Below are 20,344 nucleotides of genomic sequence, written 5' to 3' on the forward strand. Positions count from 1 at the left end.
GATTATCACTTTAACACCGATAACACGTTGAGCTACGGAGGCCAAAAGGAGCAGCCTCATTACTTGGGTTGTAAAAGGCTGAGGGACTGACTTTCTCCACTCTGTTTGAGCAGTCTCCTTTCAGACCTTATGAGGCTTGTTAGGAGAGACAATACACCTAGGACCAGCGGAGTTGTCCAACCTCCTCCCCGTAGAACAATGAGCCTGTTGTGCTTTCCTGACTAGTGAGGAGAAGTCCTGGGAGACTGCAGAGGCAGCTGTGGTGGGATCCTGGGACAAGGGCTAGGACTCGGGAAGGAGGAGTGCAGCAGAGGGGAGGGTTTTTTGGGGAGGGGTGTGAGGTTACGGAGTCTAGAGGGCCTGTGTGTTGTGGGAACCCCAACCTCCCCGCTCAACCCTGCCACCCCTTCCAACCCCCCCATCTTTTCTGACTCCAGAAAAGGCCAATGCGACAGAACTGCCATTTGCAATGCAGATCATGTCCAGGAGGAAGGAAAAAAGAAGCCGGGAATCAATGGTCCTGTATCAATCTGCTGACTGCTAATGTCCTCCACATTCTGATTCTTGACCCCTTCCCTGCCATCCCCTAGACAAACCACCATTGTCCCCCAGGAGCCCCACCTTTCTCTCTTCACTCTATTGCACAGCCAAAGATGCCACATTAGGCGAGGAAAATCCACAACTCAAGGTTTCTTTGAAGAGAGACGCAGTAACTGTCATTTAGAAATGTGTTTAGCAGGTTTGGGGCCACAACATAATGGGCTGAAAAGAGAAAAGAGCGAGAAGGGGGAGGGTGGAAAAGTAGGGAAACCAGTCAGTGTTTGGCGAGCACAACATTTAACCCTTGTGGTCATTGTCATAATATCCCAATTTGTGTCACAAATCTGGTTAGAGTGATACGGTAAATCATAGAAAGAAAGGGAGAGTGTCAGGTGACACTGCTCAGTGACAAAGAATAGAAGAGGCTATTTGAAATCTCAGTCTCAACATTCTTCATACCTGAGCGACGGTGGACGAAAAAAAAAAACCGCCTCATTAATTTTGCATGAAACTTGCATTGAACTAACAGCTTCATCAACCTGTTAAATAAGCACACCAATTAGCAAATCAGAGCATCCCCACTCTCTTTCATCTCAAACTAGCGATAACATCACAAAGATGTTTCACTTTTGAAGGAACACCTCAGAAATATTCGTTTGAGTGTTGCACTCATTAATCCTATGGTATGATACATTTCAATTTGCAGAGTTGATTACATATCATTCAAGCATGATACACTGGGGTAGAGTATGTCTTTTTTTTCTTTTTAAAATTTCATTTCATTTAGAAGATGTGATATTTTATCGCTTTGACTTCCCTCGAAAAATGTAAAGAGATAATGAGCCCTGCATATTCCCTAATGCATCTAGGTGCTAAGAAGCCCACTTTAAATACAGCACACACTGTGTCAGGGCCAACACACTCTCAGCTGCTCTGGCCAAACAGACGCAAATGCATACAATTAGCAAACCTGCAACTCTTAATGGAAAGCATCCCAGCTATTTCTAGCCATTAGTGATTTGGTTTGAAGCAGCTAAAGCGCTTCCAAGCCCTTGACCCCTGAGGGAGCGGGTGGGGGGTTGTGGGGGTGGGGGCAGAATACCAGCGGGGGAGTAAATTGGCCGAGATGTGATTCTGAAGCCAAAAGTTCAGCATGTGCGGGGTAGTTGGCCTCAGACTATTCAATTATGCTGCAAGACTGAGATGGAGGGTCGTCCTGTGGCACCTTGGCTCTCATTTGGAGGAGAACAGCTGAAAAGGACCACATATGGATGTACTGACCCCTCAACCCGCTCAGGGACTAACTGAAGTCTTAAAATCATCATATCGCCCCAAGGTAATGAGAGAATTGGGAGCGTTTTGTTGTTATGTTTCTGGTGTTCTGTCAACTGCACATGTGGATGACATTTTATTTACTGGAAAAGGTTGCATGGCACTGTTTTAAGCACGCAGGCTCATTTGTATTCCCTCCATGTTCACAGTTTGGAAAAAAATAAGAGAGCAGGAAGTTGGTTGTGTGTATTATAAGGGCATGCTCCACTCATCACAAGTGCTTTTTCATCTACTTTTACACATCCTCTCCACCCCATAGTGCATATGCATGATTTCTGACCAGGCTGCTCCTGCATAAAAATGCTATACAGTGGATTAGCTACCACTGAATGGTATGATCTGGAAGCCAATCTGTCAGTTCTCCCTGTCCATCAGAAGCCTGTTCAGTCCTGTTGCCTGCTGTTTATTTATGAGCAGGTCTAGGCCCAGCGTTTTTAATCATTCATGAAACTTCGACGGGCTGCGAAAAAAAGTCAACACCATGCTGGATCCTTATTCCAACCATTGGTGGGGGGATACAAAAAAAATAACCAATTTTCTCTGAGATTATAAAATAAAAATAGATGGGAGGAATAGGAAGAAAATCTATAAGCGACACTGAGGGATTCATACTGAGCTGTGTCATTGTGTCTTGTTTTGTTCGGATTTATTACTGAACCCACAAAAACAAATGAGGATTGCTAATGATTGGCGTGCCCATATAATCTTCTAGGTCTGATAATTGAACCACCAATTATTAATGCATTCAGTGTATAACCGCTTGACCTGAATAACGGTGTTATTTCGCCTTTAAGATAACCCATCAAATAACACAACCCGTTATTTACAGAGCTGGGATTCTGCAATTGCCTGCCACCCGGCCCCATAACAATACACTTCCCAAACTCCATTCTCATTAAGAAGTGAAAATAAATTAAGGGGAGGGGGGGGGGCAAATAAATTGAAATGTTCCTTAGAGGTCAGCGGCAGTACTCAGACTGGCAAAATCGCCGTTGTAAATCAGAGAGTTGAAAAGTTCAAATTAAAATTGTTGACATATTTACCACTGGGCCCAAAGCAGTCCAATATTAAAAGTGCAAGGGAGAGAAAATAATAACTTGGTTAACAGGAAATAATGTGGTCTTTTTATAAACTAATATGCTTGACCTCAATGCGAGCGTCTGGAACCACGTTTGGAAATTTTCTTGCGAAAGAAGAGAAGACAGAGCAGGTCACTTATGGAAACCTTTTTTTGGCAAATAGAGGTTTGAGGTTGAGGTGGGGGGGGGGGGGGGGGGGCGGGTGGTGTTAGGGGTTTAAGGACTGTGTGGATTTGTGAGTGAGTGAGAGAGTGTGTGTGTCTGTATATAAGGTGGGGTCAGTTAAGCTCTCCTGGGTCAGTTTGAACAGTGTGGGGATCATAAACCCATAAACCCACACAATTAGCTTCTATTAAGACACTAGCAAACACTGTATAAATCAGCTACTGACAGCTCATGTCAGGGTTTTGGAGATGGAGCGTGGAATCATACCTACATCTTTCCACAGTCTGAATCGTAATGGAGAAGCTTACTTTATTTGGTTGACTTAGGCTCTAAATATATAAATATAAGTGAAGAAAAGTAACCAGACTCATGAGCAGCATGTTTATTAGATAGGAATTTTTGTGGTGAGCAAATTCTGGACAAAACTTCTGGTCTTTGTAGCTTTTATGCAAGCATTCTCTGCATAATTTTCAAAGCTGACATCCACATTAAAATCCACAATCCATTTAGAGGTTGTTGAGATATTTCGATACTTGCTGTAGCGGTAGATGGACCAACCAAGTAAAACTCATCTCTAGAGCCATGTGGCTAGCTGGCATGGTTAAAAAAATATAATACGTGTTTTGACACAGGTGTGAACGTGCATTTTAGGGTCATTTAATTTATTTGATTTGAGCTTAATGAGAAAATCATTAAAAACCATTCAGCAACAACCAGATGTTCAGTGAGCCGTGTCAGATGTGTGTGTGTGTGTGTGTGTTTGTGTGTGTGTGTGTGTGTGTGTGTGTGCGTCTTGTTTTACTTGGCAATGGTTGGAGTTAAAATAGCAACTTGACTTACCTGCCCAAACAAATCCAACTCATGTAAAGCAACTAATAAACTAAAGAGCTTCTCCAAACATGCTTAACACGAGCACGTTATAAAATGCGATGGACTGATAAATCCGTTTGTGTTCTCGTTGCAGTAATGTATGATGGTGAGTGTGTGTGTGGACGTGCAGAAGCATGCACGGATGTGTGTGTATATATATGCGAGTCCTGCTTGTGCACGATGTAATCATGAGCAAATTCTTCAGCCTTGTTTCCGCCACTTGATGACAAGATTTGACAAATGTTGAGGCACAGCTGCACACAGAAGTGCTGCAGCTCTGTTTGGAAATATTTCTGCCGTGGCCGTGCCAGCATCCAGGGATTAGGCCTAAGGAAGGGTGCATTACTCAGGAGATGGAACATCTGTGTTTCTGAAGGGCAATCCACGAGATACCCACTGGTCTTGGAGGAGACATGAGGTCCAGCGCTAGCCATTTCAAAAGGTTAGCCAATTTGCCTTAAACCAAATGGAGCTGACAGCCTCATGCCGCACTGTGTATTCAACAAACACTGTGGTGATTGGTTGTGCAAACAAATTCCACTGACTGAAATAGAATAGAGTAGAAAAGGTACAAAGAGGACAGAGAATGCATGTAAATTAGCCAGAATTTTTTCTAATAGGGTATTGAAGCACAGACTAAGATGGATGAGCAGCAATAAAAGACATGAATAAATGTACATTAAAGCTTTGGGAAACCCCGATGGTAAAAAATCCCAAAAATCTGCACAAGTATGAAGTCAAAACAAAAGCTGGATGAAATATAACATTTTGAAAAGTTTCCATTTACATTTCAAGAGTTGCCCAAAATGAGCGTGCATAACAGCATGAAAACATCAGTTCAGTGAAAACTCCTTGATCTTACTGGGACAACAAGCGCTCAACAGGAGAAAAGATGGATTGGGGACTCGGAGGGTCACCACTGTTTGTGTGTTTGCTTTTGGTGTTTGCAGAGAAGGCCTCTTTTTTTTTACGATGCCATCTGCGCCACAGCAAGAAAGGCCTGCATTGTCTGTACGTGCAAGCCCCTTGTGAATGATCACTGTGTTGAGGCGTTAATGACAATACCATTTGAACTTCCCACACTGCTTTTCTTTCATGGTTTAAAGTTCTACTCCGTGCGCCAAGGAAAACAAGAGCGTAATGGACATTTTCTGGCTGAGCAATTATGTGAAACGAGACTGGCCTCGTGTTTTGTTTGTGATGGTTTGTGGCGGAGCAAAACACTGGCCGGCCTGAGGAAAGTGCAAAAGTTCAGAGCGTTTGGACGGTGGATTGACCTGGACCTCGTGACACAGACATTCTCAAAAAACTATATGTAAAAATCCATCTCGGTAATGACAGTGCTCGTGTTACACAACAGGGACCAATCTTACTATTTTATACCGTCTTGTCTGTCGTTGACCTTCTTGTGTGTTTCATGTTAACACTTTAGTTCAAGTCCCCCCTATTTAGCCTTTGACAGAAGTTACTATTTCTGACATATACTGCATATATAAGACTTAAAATTGTCCCTATATGTGCTTATAACTATATAATAATGTATAGACTGTTCATGTACTGCTTATAGATGCTAAATTGAGGCACTTAAGTGTTACCAGCTTGTGTTATAAGCAGTTACATGCAGGAATCAAAGGGATGACATAAGTAAATGCAGAGATTCTTCTCCTGGTTGGAATAAATGGAGTTTACAGTAGTTGGCTTTTACCTCTGTAATTGCAACACATAAAGAACATTTACTTCTTGTGATGACAGTAGGAAGCCATTTCCCATCTTGTACAATGTTTTTAGGATACTATACTGTATAATCTATATAGCGTTTTCTGGCACATTTTCAGTCAACCGAGGCTGTAATGGATCATTATTCTCACAGAGATTGATTTACAATTCAGGATGCAAGCCAGTCTCCTGGGTACAAGAGCACAACCAGACCTAATGTCATTTATTCTACAGCTTTATGAAACACAGAAGTGGAAAAATTAGACACTAACAAGGAGAGGAAGAAGAAACTTTACTCCGTTCAGAGGTCAAGCACATCTCATCAACAGCTGACGTCTAACCGAGTAAACTTTTTCCACATTGCAAGTCATCTGCAGCTGCACACCCTCCGCCTGTGTGCGAACTCCAAGCACTCCAAATGTGCTTGCTCTGCATCCAGCCCTCACACAATAACTGTCATTCCCGCTGGTTAATCACATCAATTTGTGTTGCCGTGGCTGTATAGTAGTTGTTGTTGTTGTTGTTTTGCTGTTTCTGAGCATGCCCAGAGGAGGTGTTCTCTTGAGCATCTACGAAGAAGGGTCCTTCTCTTTCTGCGGGGTTGATGCAGGCAGCTCATTAGCCGCCTCTCTCCTCATCCCTAAACAGCTTGGTTTGCATATTGAAGCAAATGGAAAGTGAAGGTGTTCTAGGCAGGGAAGGGATGATGGGATTCCGACTTACCTCCTGATTGGCATTGTTCTGCCAGGGCCTCCACATTGTAGATGGGGAGAATAACAAAGTCTTTCCCCCCAAAAAATACATTTCTGTCTACAAGCCTTAGTCCCGGGATTCAACTAAAACATACTTGCCACACTCTCTGCTGCTGTTCCTGCTGTGGTTGCATTGCAATTGCTGTGTGAATCTTTTAGATGCATTAATACACAACTTCTACTTTTTTTTCCTGGGGAAAATCATTAAGCAAGCAGTGTTCTGGCATCATTTACCAAAATATTATGGAACGGTGGTTATTAAAGTGTTATGCAACTACAGCAAGTCTAATGAGAGAGTGATGTAAGTTTTAGGCCTCGGTTCAGAAAATACAAAAGGCGGGCAAGCTCTATGAAAAGTAACTACTCCAGCGGATGTTGCTTGGTATATGATACATTATTAATCAAGATGTACGTCATGCTAAATATGGGGATTTGTAAGATGATTGTAGATGGAAACAGTCAGGATTAAGAGCGGCATGGGTGGCTGATGAGCTGGGCTGTAGCCATGATCATGCTAGAAATACCGAAATCATGAGTCTAAGCCCCCTGAAAGCAAGGCCCTGCACCCCAGAAACATTTTGACAAGAAACCAAAACTGATCTCTCTTTTATTTGGGGAGAAAGTAGCTGTGAACACAACACTGACATAGTAGCACCTTTTAAGTTGATAAAAATATAAACACTTCCTTAACAATTGGTTGCAGTTGTATTGCTGTTCAGCATATTCACTCTTCTTTTAGCTTTGTTTTGGCCTCCACTAGCTCCCACAGGAAACAGCTAGCTTTTTAGCTGCTAAATGATATATGCTACACTATGTTCACTCGCTAACTTTTTTGTTTGGTCAAGTGAAGGTACTGTATAGGGGTTTTTAGAACTTTTTTGGGGATGGATGGATGGATAGATAGATGGATAGATGGATGGATGGATGGATGGATGGATGGATGGATGGATAGATAGATAGATACAAAACAATGAACTGAAAGACACTGTAAAGCTCTCTGGGGGAAAAGTTGTTGTGAGTTTATCAGACCAAATGAACCCTTTGTAGCTACTTTATTCATTTTCCGTAAACTTTATTTCTCAACATACATTTCTAAAAATGCTGCTTCAAAGCCTTCTCTAGATTGCTGGAATACTTTTCTGGTTGGGAAATACTGAATCTTGTTTTTAGCCTTAAAGAAGTCAAATTGAAATATATTGAATCTAGACAATGAGATTAAAAGACAAACTACGTAACATGTTTTTTGATGTAGAATTAAGCCCTTTTTAAGCCACTCCAAAAAAAAAAAAAACATGACTTCAGTATCTTCATGGGTAGCTCCAGCCATTCTGCTGAAGTGTCATGAGTGAGACCAAATTAGACCAAATCCTATCCTATGAACAGTGGACCATGATATCTGACCTTCTGTGGACAGAGTTTAAACAAATGGAAAGATAACTTCTCTGTATGGATCAGTAAAGTATCGCACCATTGTCATTTATGTGTGTACAAAAAAAAATCCAATCCAAATCCAATCCTTTGTTATAGCGTTTATTTGATTGTAGAATGTGCTGTGAGGAAAAGTTGCAGTAATGTATCCTAACCTGTAGACTACAACCAGTAGACTCCCACAATATATTTCACTTTAAATCCTTACATTTTTAAATCCAGATATCATATGACCTTTAGGAATGTATATCTCATTATTGTTTTGCAAGGAAAGAACCAGGTATAGTCATTCATTCCTTCAACAGCTGGCTTCCTTTTGAGAGTCTTTGGGACTTTGATGTTCAGTAAAGTCTGACTGACAGTTGATTTTCATTTAAACAAAATGTATTTAGTTCTAAATAACACTATAAAAAAAAGTAGATCATCATATTTCAACATTGAAAAAAATGGTAATCTTCATCCACTTAACTTTTAGATTTTCTTCTCAACACGAGACATTTCACCTCTAAAAACGTGTACTTTTTGCTCATTTCCAGGACTTTGGAGCAATTCATTGACAATTTCATGAAGTGTCGCAGGGGGGCAGATGTTGAGTAGCAGTAAATTAACATGAGGCTCCATCAGAGGCAGAGAGAGAGTGCATGGTATGGCTTTTTGACAGAGAGGAAATGAGCTGAGAGGATCTCCTGGGCCGCGGCCGGCCTTTGGTTGGCAAACGTAAAGGAGATGAAATTCCAGGCCTGGAAAAAGTCATAACTCCATAACGACTGTGAATGTATGGATCCTTCAGAACCCTGGCAGACCTTTCCAAAGTAAACAAGGTCACTGTGACCGCTTTCTCCAATTTTCCGGGGGCTTTCAAAGACCAACCTGTGTAAATTACACTTCATGTTAAAAGGGCTTTTTTCAACCCACAGTTAATATGAGACATGTTGATTTTACATGAAACTTCTCTCTACCTGTGTGAGCATTAGGCCATTTTCATTTAAGAAAATATTTGGATTGAAAATAGGTTTTTGAGATTACTTTCTGACCATTTCACCATCAGCTCCCCCTCCTCAAACCAAGTAAATCAGCAACATTTCATTAAATAGCTGGAGCTAATACTAGATTCAATTCCATAACACACACTTTTCCTTCCTCCATGAAATCAGTACGCCGCTTTAGTTTTAATTTGAGGTGCTGTGAGACATAAAGGAATCAGAAACTAAGAATGTGAAGAAAATAAAAAACACTTTTGAAGTTAATCATGCAAGAGGGTTGTCAAAGATGTGTTGCAGCAAGACCCCAGGCGACACCAGAAACATCTTTTAATCTGCACTGGGGACATGTAAACAGTCATTAAGACGGTGGGAACGCTATTCATGCTTTTCAGCTGCCTAGTAGATGCGGGACGCCTTGCCAATGTCTACACAAGCAGCGCACCAATGCAAAGCCGTCAACACTTTCAAGAAAGAAAAAATTGGGAGCTCGTGTGAAGAACTTTGCGCGCACCTATGCGATTGACATGCATACACACAACACAACACACACATCTATTCAGGCTGTGTGCAAAGTGAAGGGATCCACTCAGGCTGACGATAATGTAGTTTTTCTTCTCCACAGCTTCTATGGCAGATGTGCTAGCGCTGTAAAAGCGGAAGGGATGCATTGGGGGCTTGTTAATTAGCAGAGTGTTTTGAAAGGCCTCGCGTCCCATCTTGGCTGGCAGGTTGGCAGCACCTGATTAGTAGGGAATAGCGAAGCGCTGAGACGACGCTCTAGTTCCCCAAAATAAAGAGAGGAAAAATTCACTCTCTCTCATATACAGCACACACGCACACACGCACACACACACACACTCAGGGGGCCCATATGCTGGCCTCATTTTTTCCTCGTCTTCACCTGACAAATTGCATTCACGCTGCAAAAAGAGCAGACACTGAAGAGGGAATACATGTGTCTAAAGCATCTCTTTGAACTGGAAATGCTAAAGGAGATCATTACAACATTGTGTTTTCTGACATGAAACATGATCCATGGAAAAGGCTGCAAATAACCTGCAAATATGATGATGATGAAGATGATGATGATAGTGATGATGCTGATGATGATATAAGCAGATGTAAAGCTTACAAAGTTTCAGATTGTGTGTCTGGTTGAATTAAAATGTGGCTTGCTGTTTTTGTTGTTTTTAGGGGGCACAGTGACCTTTATTCACACACTTTTTTCCCCACATGTGCGCCTGTGCGGTAGACATATGCATATCAGTAGCCAAAGTGATGGCTGCTTGTGTTCACAGAAGTGTGTAAACCCTACAATCTCTGCATTTTGAATGACAGTATTTCAACTAAGGTTGAAATTACTATTCTGCAAACATACACATTAACGTCTGGATCCACACAGAGGAAGATGTTTGGGTAGCTGTAAGTCACACACTGTAGGTTGACATGCTATACTGGTGAAGACCAAATGTTCTATCTCAAGAGGAGTCCATCTGCACACCTGCCAGATCTCAGAAATGCATCATGCAACCTTATATGTCAAAAAGGTCGATTGGTTGATCCAACTTCCAGTCATGAAGCAGATTCTACATAGAAAAGAAACTATGTCCAAGTGTAAAACAAGCCGTGCAAACATCTCTGAAGTACATGTGAATGCATAAAGATCTAAGAAATCAGACAGACTCTACTGTCCTTCTGTACTGTAACTGAGACAGAGCTGAGGAAAAGGAAGGAAGAGACATTTTAAATGTGCATATTTGACGATTCCTGTGTTTGGCAGATGGTAAACACGGTGTGGTAGATAAGTAGTGGGGTCCTCATGCAGACATTATAAGGTCCCTCAGGGGTCTATGATTTCAGGATATTTGTGTTTGCAGGCCATGTTGTTATCTGCATATTGCCCTCAGTGTCAGGACCACCATGGGAAGTCCTACTGGGAATAACATAATGAGAGCCTCCACTGTTAAGTTCATGATTCCATCTCTTCAGGTAGAAGAAGAGAGATGCTCATATTTTGTTTTCCCCTTAATATAATGATAGGTCTGTGTCTTTCTTAGCTAGACTGTACAAGATAATAATACATTTTATTTGATGGCGCCTTTCAAGTCACCCAAGGTCACCTTACAGAGACAAGATGGCATACAACAGTCTACTACTACTTTCAGAGTCAGGAGTAAGACACTGAAACCCTGCCAGCTCCTGCGATAATGTGTCGCAGCTGACACTGACCTCTGATCTCTCTATTCAGGGGGCACTGGGAAAGAAGGATGGGTAAAACACAGAGTAAAAGTACATAGAGACATATTGGGACCATGCAGGCAGAAGTAACAAAAACAGTTGGTGTTTTGGTCTGGCATGATGTCCAGAACAGGAAGCATAATGCAGAAGAGAGGTGACAGCCACATGCACTGGGCCACCCGGTCACCATGCAGTCAGCCAGATGGGGACACAAGATCTGGGGTGGCACAGGTTACCAGGACCTCCCTTCCACTGTTCCTTGGTCCAACTAATGGACATCTGTCACAGTCCCATGACAGCAGACCCAGCCACTGTCAGAGCCATAATGAAATATGTATGAAACAAGGATGTTTAGCACTGGGCCCGGCGCTGCTAATCAATGATTCGATCCACTGGCGCCCAACGCGGAATACATTTATTATACATTATCTTTTCATGCAGTCAATTTTATGCATTCTGATTCCACCTCCAGCCGTACTGCATTGAAATGAGGCAAAGCTGAAATTGTGTTTAAAATTTAAAGTGGTCCCATTGCCCCAAGCTACATGCCCTCTCACTGTCATGCACAGAAGATTGCTGGAAAGTGATACGTTTTCTTCTCTCTCTCTGTAAGCATCTGCTGTAACAACTGCACAGCCATTCCTTCCTCACAGTTCAACGCCCCCACAAACAACAGCAAACATATTTGTGGCACAAAGTAATGTCAATTAAGCCCTTCTTTTTAATTATTCTAGGAAAACAAATGTCCTGCGTGGTGAGCCAGAGCTAAGTGACCTGAACAGGAGTTAGCAGTGGCAGCCAAGGGCAAAGCTGGCTAATGTAAACCAAATCCTGTACCTGGGGAGCACAGCCTATTCAGGCTAATCCGCTAGCCTGGAGGCTGCTGCTTTAATAGGGGCACTGTGGACCTAGTCATTGTCCTCTCTACTCAAGAAGCCCAATGCAACATGTTAGCCTCAGCAAGCTGCAAAAGCCCCTCCACCCACTCCTGCCTGAATATTTATCTGAAGCGCACGAGGGGGAGAAGGTTAGTGAGGTTTGTATCAGTTCGTTTTTATTTGAACGTGCCAAAACTTGATGATATGCTATTTTTAAAGAAAACAACCATATAGCCCACAAAAAGAAACAAAGTGCATTTCACATGTGAGCTTGTAAAACAGCGCAAGAAGCTTTGACTCGAGGTTAGTGCCGACAACGATGCAAAAAAAAAAGAAGAAGGGGGATATAAATAGACTGAAGGGAACGAGGATCTGGTGGATTGTAGTGGTTGTATTATCAAACGCACCTTTCTCCGCAGGCCTGTCATTTGGCACCAGCCACCGAGGGAGCAATAGCAGCTGTCAGCAGCAGTCCTTTACATATCTATCCCCCCAATACATCTCATAGGATTCAATTCATTTTACCTGAGGCATTTTTGTCAGTCCCCCTCTCAGATTCTACCATTATGTGTGTGTGTGTGTTTTGGTGTGTGTATGCGGGCTGTGTGCACATACCTACAGTAGGTCTGTAAATTTTCTTTTGTCCTTAGTGTGTTTGTGCATGGGTGCGTTCATGCGTATGCGCGTGTGTGTGTATGTGTGTGTGTGAGTGCAAAGCAAAGAGTATTTACACACATGTTTACCCCTGCTGCCATGGGAGCCCGGAGTACGCCAGGGGCTGCTGGGGTTACACAGCAGGGGAGAAAGCTTGTGAAGGGCTGGCTCTGTAAACCCACTGATTATCTGTACCATTAATTCACACCTCCTTGACCTTGCTGCTCAATCTATACTCCAGCACTCGTCTCAAGTGGCACAGTAGAGGAGTGCAGGCTCATGCATCCTAATCCACAGCTGACACAGGCCAAAGGACTGATGCTCTGATGTGACTATTATTTTATTTTTTTAAATCCTACTCATATTTTATTCTATTGGACTTGTTGACTCAGGCACCAGAATCTTTTCGATATTTATCATTTACATCCAGTGACATGGTTGTGTGCAACGTACTAAAAAGTGGCAGTTTTCCAGCTGTGATTTTCATTTTGTGCCATTTAAATTTGGAAGTAGCATTTCCCGCAGAGGCGAGTGAAGGAGACTTTTTAAAAAATGCTTTGAGGAGGGGAAAGTAATCACTCTAAATGTAAATTAAGATTTGCTAAATGTAAGCGATGCTCAGCTCTGTGTCCTTTGTGAGGTAAAACCTCCCCAGGATCTGCGTGTCCATCCATAGCCATGCCTAGATGGAGAGGTCAGTTTCATAATTAACCCCTTACACTTTTTTTAAAGGAAAGTGACGGGCAGAGAGGGGACATACAACTACTAATATACTTTACTGCAGGCGGGCTATTTTTCTTATTACCCTATTTCTTATTACTTAACTTTTAGGAAAAATGATTGGAACTGCATCCAAAGTCAAAATCCTCACAAACTGCCATTTATCCTTCTCATCATAATCCAATTTGTTTCCTTTCATCAGGATAAAGAAACAATGTATTTTTAAGTTGGCTCTTCAATCAAAAATATGTATCTGGTAACTATTAGCGAGCACAGAGATGATTCCTGTTCCAGAGTTTTGCTTCTGTTGTTAGCGCTCATCAGCATCAGAGCCATGACACCCTTTGATGGCTTGAGTTTGGGGGGGTGAGGGAGTCGGGTACAGGCAGCGTCAAGCTGGGTTCAGAGGTTAATTGTCAGTATTTTGGTTTGTTACTCCACGTGTAGCTTCCATCCACTTTGATTCCCCTCATTCACCTTTTGACTGGCGTGGAAGGCTCCGCACCGATCACATTTGGCGCTCATTAATAGTCATAATGTGAGGAAGGCTGAGTGGTGAAGCTGTATAGACACCGGTGTGTGTGTGTGTGTGTGTGTGTGTGTGTGTGTGTGTGTGGATCGCCGCTGCTCCCTCACTCCCCTTCATCCCGCAGCTGCGTGCCCCACCATGGTGGACTGCAGGCAGGCAGGCTGGCTGGTTGGCTGGTTGGCTGGCAGGCTGGTGGGCGGGCGGGCGAGGCCGGGAGCTCTCAGCGGGTGATGAAAATGCATTCTCCGGGCTTAATTGAAGGTAGAGCTGTCATGTTCCACGCAGACAGCCACATGTAATTATTCCAGTCTGCCAGGCTTCAGTTTGCCTGTCAGCTACCTGCCTGGGCTGCCTGCTGCTGCTGCTAGAGGGTGTATAGAGACAGAACGCAAGGGAGGGGTAGACAGGGGGGTGGAGAGGAAGAAAAAAAAAGTGTGTCTGTGTGCGTGTGCGTGTGCTCAGCCGGGCTGGGGAGTTTCACTGGAGGGGTGCATAAAAAGCAGTGATCTTCCAATTTGTCTCTGCTACTCGTCCTTTCTCTCTCTCTCTATCTTTAACTCTCTTTCTACCTACTTTTTCCAGCACCCTCCAGTCAATCTTCTCTTTCTGTTTCTGTCTCCATATTTTCTCCTTTAGGAAGAGACAGAGCGAGGGAGAGGGGGGAAAAAAATACAGAAACAGAGGGAGAAAAGGAGGAAGAGTGAGCGACAGTAAATGTAGGCCCTCCACAGATAGCCCAGGCCGCTAAACATAGCCTGCTTGGTTCAACATCGACTTCAATTTGTGGAACCTCAGAGTATTTTGTTCCTCCATGTGGCAATTAGGATGTCAAATCAAACTTGGGAATACAAACAGCAGAGCAAGCCTCCTCGCTGCTATTTCCAGACACCACGTCTCTGTCTCAAGCACACACACACACACACACACACACACACACACACACACACACACACCAGGCTCTTTCTCTCTGTCACACACACAACCATCCAGATCTCCTAAGGATTACACAAACTCCAAAGTTGTTCAGAGAGAGCTTCTTTCTCCCTCACATGGACACACACGCGCACACACACACACACACATACAGTGTTATGGAAATGATCACATCCCCAAACAATGCAGAGTTCCTGACCCAGCAGTGTGAGGAGCCATAAATCGGGGTGTTTCAGCAGAGGCCTGACCCTTGACCCTTCCAACACCAGACCCGTCCTTACTGTCAGTCAGGCCTTTATCTGTCGCTGACCTCTAAACATTACCCAGACAACAACGGGGCAAAGCCAGAGCCCTCATCCCCAATCACACGCCTTTTTCTTCCCTTCTTTCCAAAGTTTCACACCATGACATCAGTGTGTGCTCTCTAATCCAGGATAAAGCGCTTCCACTCAGCTTTGGCATCAGTCGTGGTGTTGTCGACAGTGGTGTGTACCAGTTTGATTTTGTCAAAAAATACTCAGTATTAAAGATGCAGTTTGAACTGTAGATCAGGATTCACACTGTGTCTCTATTACTTTTACATTACTCAATTTTCAACTCTCAATATACAGTTGATCAGAGGATTCTCGCTGACTGGCCAAGGCTTGACAGGTTTTGAACAATGGCATGTCCCAAGGATCTGTTCTTGACCCTCTTTTATTTTCATTTCCATGTTATGTTTAGGCCTTTAAATTTGTTGTTCGGATATATATTTTCTATGCGGACGATACACTGTTGTACTTGTCACACATATAATTTCAGCAAACAAACAGTCCCTTCAAAATAAAACAAAATCCATATCAGCCCATGTACTTGAGAATGATAAAGAGAAGTCATTAAACTTTTGAAATGAACAATATTTGATATATTCACAAATTTTTCAAGGAGGGAGAAGACAGCAATGTAATTTTCAGGATTTTAATGGGGTAATTGGAGGGGAAAAACATATTAGACCCTTTTCATCATGTGTCTTATAACATTTCTGGAAGGGATCTTTACAAACGTGACTTGGTTAGGTTTAGGAAAAGATCATGGTTTGGGTTGAAATAAGTACTTTAGGTTACAATTACTGCCTTCCTCATCATGTTGACAACAAGCATGTGGTTAAGGGAACAAGTGCGGTCATGATTTTAAAACAAACAAAACAACAAAAGGAAACAATGTTGACTTCATTCTGGAAATGGGAAACAAGACGATAAACATCTTCAGCACATGTGTCAGTGTTGTGGCTGTCTGCCACAATGCCATCTACCATAGAGTACACATGTACAAGATAATACGTTGGCATTGTAGTTATCCGCCATAAACTCTATCATGAAATCAAATATTTAGTTTTAAGCCACATTTTTATGATAAGCGTTTTTAGATTTTGGCTGTTGTTAAGGATATTTTCTAAACAGGATGATGAATTTTAGTCATTGAACGTCTGGACTTAAGTTAAACAAGCTGAGCAAACATTAGCTGCAGCTTGGCTAGCAGCTCCCGGATGTCCCCTGTCTGCCAAACACTATTTTTTTTCTCCTTTTAATATACATAAAACTGCTTTACTCAGTGTTTTTACTGTTCTGAATCCATGTGTACATTTGTTTTGGAGAGGAGGAGACCTCTGTAGATAATTCTACTTCTGGTAAATTGTCAGAGAAACAAGCTGAGCAAACATTAGTAGCTCAGCTCACAGCCTGTTTCCACTGAACACAACATGTAATTTTAATGTGAAACTGCTTTAGTCACTGTTCTTAACCTTAATCACCTGGTCTGTTTGTTTTGGAGATGTACGGATAATTTAGTTACCGGTAAAACCCTCCTGAATGATGAACACTTAAAGGAATCCTTACCAGCAGAGGTTGATTGGAACAATAAAGACAACAACTCCCATGACCCCACACAACTTTATCAAACTCCATCTATTATTTTGATTGAGAGACCCCTATGACAGAAATTACACATTGTGCATGTAAAGTCCAGTGTTTTGTTTGTTGGTCTATAAAAACGTCCCCCGATTTCCTTCTTTGCTCCTGTCCCAATTAATACAGCCACTAGAGGGCTTCTTTCACATGAATGTATAATAAACATTATGTCATTTTAGGACACAGATAGACACTCTCAAGGACTGCCTGAACTCTGAGAAGCAAGGTGAGACGTAATGGAGTTTAGAATTCAGCATAAATATGTATTTATTAGCTATCAGGCTCTAGCTGGTGAAGACCCTGAGTACATTTCTGAATTGTTGTGTCTATAGTAACTTAGAGTCTTTTGAGTTGGAGGACCAGTGTCTAAGATTATCCAAATCAAATGAGAAAAAAGGGTTTTGCTTGTTACTCTCCTGCCTCTATGATAGTTCATGCTTTAATGGTGAATCACTTTGCAACTTTTGTTTTAAAAAGTGACACATAAATACATTTCTACAGACATGATTTCCCCCACTGAAGTTGTAGCACTTCCATGTCCATAAACTTCTTCCTTCCTGGTTTATCAATGCTGTCTTTGTAACCGGCTGAACAGGCTGGGCATCTAAAATATAGATAAGACTTCCTAACTCACCCACACAATATATCAAATTTAATCAAATCCTCTGGTACCTCCTGTCTGGAATACACCTCCCTAAATTCCATAATATTCCAGAAATTCCGTGACCAGCAGGAAAACGGCACAAAAAAAGATAAATGTTGAAGCCCTGGAGGTATCGCCGATTCAACAAGACACACACCCCTCTGGTTCACGGGGGTTTTTCAAAAGCACAACCACATGAAGGCACTGTCTGCTTTATTCTACCGACTGCTTTCTTTACACTTCTTTTTCCCCTTTTACCATCAAGCCCTATAAATTATAATTGCTCTGATCTCATTCAAATCCGTTTAATGACAGACCAATAGGGTAAATGACAGCTTTTGAAAACACTTTGTGAATCAGTAACCTAAACCGCAATCTGTGTGTTTGTATTGGTGCACGTTTTCCCCCGTGCGCGCGCATTGGGATTGCATGAAATGTGTTGGTGCCGTGCCAACATGGGGCAGCGTGTGCTAAACAAGATAAAAGAGTTTTCCAAGAAGCTCACTAAGTGGAACCTGGACCCTGCTGTTTGTCTGCAGAGGAGGCTGTCCGAAGGCTGGAGACGCTCAGGAATTTGGGGCTGAGCGGGCCAGGGCCACCGAGGGACATGGGACTCACTCTGGGTCACTGCTTCTGAGGTCACCCCCCTCCTCCCCTTTGTGTCCCCATTCAACCTGCAATATGCCATGAGTAACAATATTTCTCAACACCACAAGTGAATCCACCCATCCTGTCTAATAAGGCTTTTAATCTGGTATTGAGCAGTGTAATGTCATTTCTCTGAAAAGAAGTAAACAAAAAACACCAAAGGGAGGGAGATAATTTCATTTGTTTCTGGTGCGGATCTTGTTTTAAAATTTCGTAATGGAATTAACTGTCACTGATGTGAAATGGAGGGATTGACCTTTCTTTTTTACATCTAGGAATGAAACTTGATATCAATCCATGGTCATAGAATCATCAACTGATTGTGAAACCTTTTAAAATAATATTAAATATAATATTTTAAAATGTTATAATAATTCATGAGGGAGATAGCCTTTTTTATTGCTTGTTGATTTCTAAACATTTCTCGCATACTGTGGTCTCTCCTGATCCACATTTCAATCCACATAATCCATGGAATACTTTAATATGTTTCAGGCCACCTGGAGTTGATGACCAGATGACTTTTAATGCAAAATGTCGTATAAAATGTTGGTTGGCCAGCTGATCGGTTAGTAATAAGAACAAAAATGATTTATAGTTTGGCTTTTTTATTAGTTTCTGGCGCCTCATGTTGACTCTTGCACACTGTAATGAGTGATCATCGGCCACAAGTGTTTCTTTCTTTAAAATCATCTGATCTTTAGATTCACAGATTGAAAAAGCAACAATGAGGGAGTGTCAACGCCCTATAACAAGGGCGGCAGATGTTTCAGCATAAAAAAAAAACTTTGCACAAAAATGATGGGACAGAAGCAAAAACAACAAACCCCAGTGAAGTTTAAAAGAAAGGTATTTAAAGTTGAAGTAAAATCAACAAACGCCATTCTCACTGCCACTATGTATCATCTGCTCAGGTAAGCGCGGGTGTGAATTTAAGATGGCAAGCATTCAAAGACTACAAAGTAACAAACAAAATAGACATTTATTGGCATTGTTGGCATCCGAGGTTCAGCGTGTGCGCACAAGCTCACACTTTAATGCAATATCACCGACTGCAGAACAGCGGTAGCCTCCCTTTTAACAGCTTCACAGTGCCCTCTCTCTGCCTTCAGGATTCAATGAGGCACACCTGTGTTTCAAATCGCTTAACGAGCACATGACCTGAAACACCCCCAACCTGCAGAAATAATGACAAAAAATAAAAGACATAAATCATTATCTTTGCAGGAACTTTGCCCTCTTTTAACAGATCACTATTTAGTGGAGTTTTGTGTGGAATTATGTGGAGTTTTTTTCTCTTATTTTGCCATTTATATTATGGTAATTATTTTCATTTTCAACAAACGAGTGATGTGCCAGCCCTCCCTGAAAGATAAACCATTTTACAGCAGTGGTAAAACATTTGAGTGAATTTAATCAACTGCCATTAGAAAACTGTGAGACTTAGCCACATGCCATTTATGATTAAATAACTTGAGAGAGTCCTTGTTTTATCAGAATTGAGTTAATTTTAGTAGCCTATTATTAAATAATACAGTGTATGTGTATTCTGTTAGCACCTGATTTGATGTCTGGTGTTTTTTTTTAATAAAGTACCAAAAATGTGGGATTTATTGTATTTATTGTGCCTACATTGGAAAGAGAATGAAGCTTAAACTACCCACTCTCCTCTCCTCTCTGTCTTTAGTGCAGTGCAGTGCAGTGCAGTGTAGTACTGATTATGGGGCGGTTGCTGCTGGAGGATATTAGCCGCCTCCTTGCAGCCTCCTCCCAATGTGATGACAAGCTCCAGCAAAACCCTTCACACAGCTGGAAGCTCAGGGGCCCCAGACTTCAGAGGCGTGCGCCCGGCCCCTCGACAGAAACCACGCCGATGTACAGTTTTGTCTCTTTGCTCCTCTCCCTCCCAATCCCTCCCTCTTCCCCTCCCTATCTGCCTCTCCCCTCCTGCCTCGCTCTGCCTCTGTTTTTTTTCCCCTCCTCTACTTTGACACGCCCTCTCTCTCTCAAAGTCTTTAGCAGTTCATTTGAAGTCTGTTTTCACAGCAGGGCAAACAGTTCATTTATGGAATCGAAAATAAAGCAGAAATTCCTCTCTTTGTACGTAACAGCATGTTGTAGTGTGGCTATGTAACATCAACACATGATCATCTGATCTGTAAATGACAGATATCTGAAAGATTCACAAACATGTGACTAACCTCATTTGTTCATGTCTTCATTTTCTTATTTTGATTGACAGGGTTTGTACATCATTTTTAGTCATGCTAGCAATATGGTTCCAGGGATA

General features: G+C 42.1%; 1 long non-coding RNA gene across 1 annotated transcript; it reads left to right on the top strand.

Moving 5' to 3' along the window:
- The first annotated feature begins 16,922 nt into the window (after nucleotides 1-16,922).
- Nucleotides 16,923-19,751, top strand: LOC128382599 (uncharacterized). The gene is made up of 3 exons (XR_008323772.1): nucleotides 16,923-16,989; nucleotides 18,550-18,622; nucleotides 19,742-19,751. It is a non-coding gene; the product is annotated as an uncharacterized LOC128382599 (long non-coding RNA).
- Nucleotides 19,752-20,344: the final 593 nt, after the last annotated feature.

This window comes from Scomber japonicus, chromosome 21 (assembly GCF_027409825.1).
Source record: "Scomber japonicus isolate fScoJap1 chromosome 21, fScoJap1.pri, whole genome shotgun sequence".
Classification (NCBI taxonomy): Eukaryota; Metazoa; Chordata; class Actinopteri; order Scombriformes; family Scombridae; genus Scomber; species Scomber japonicus.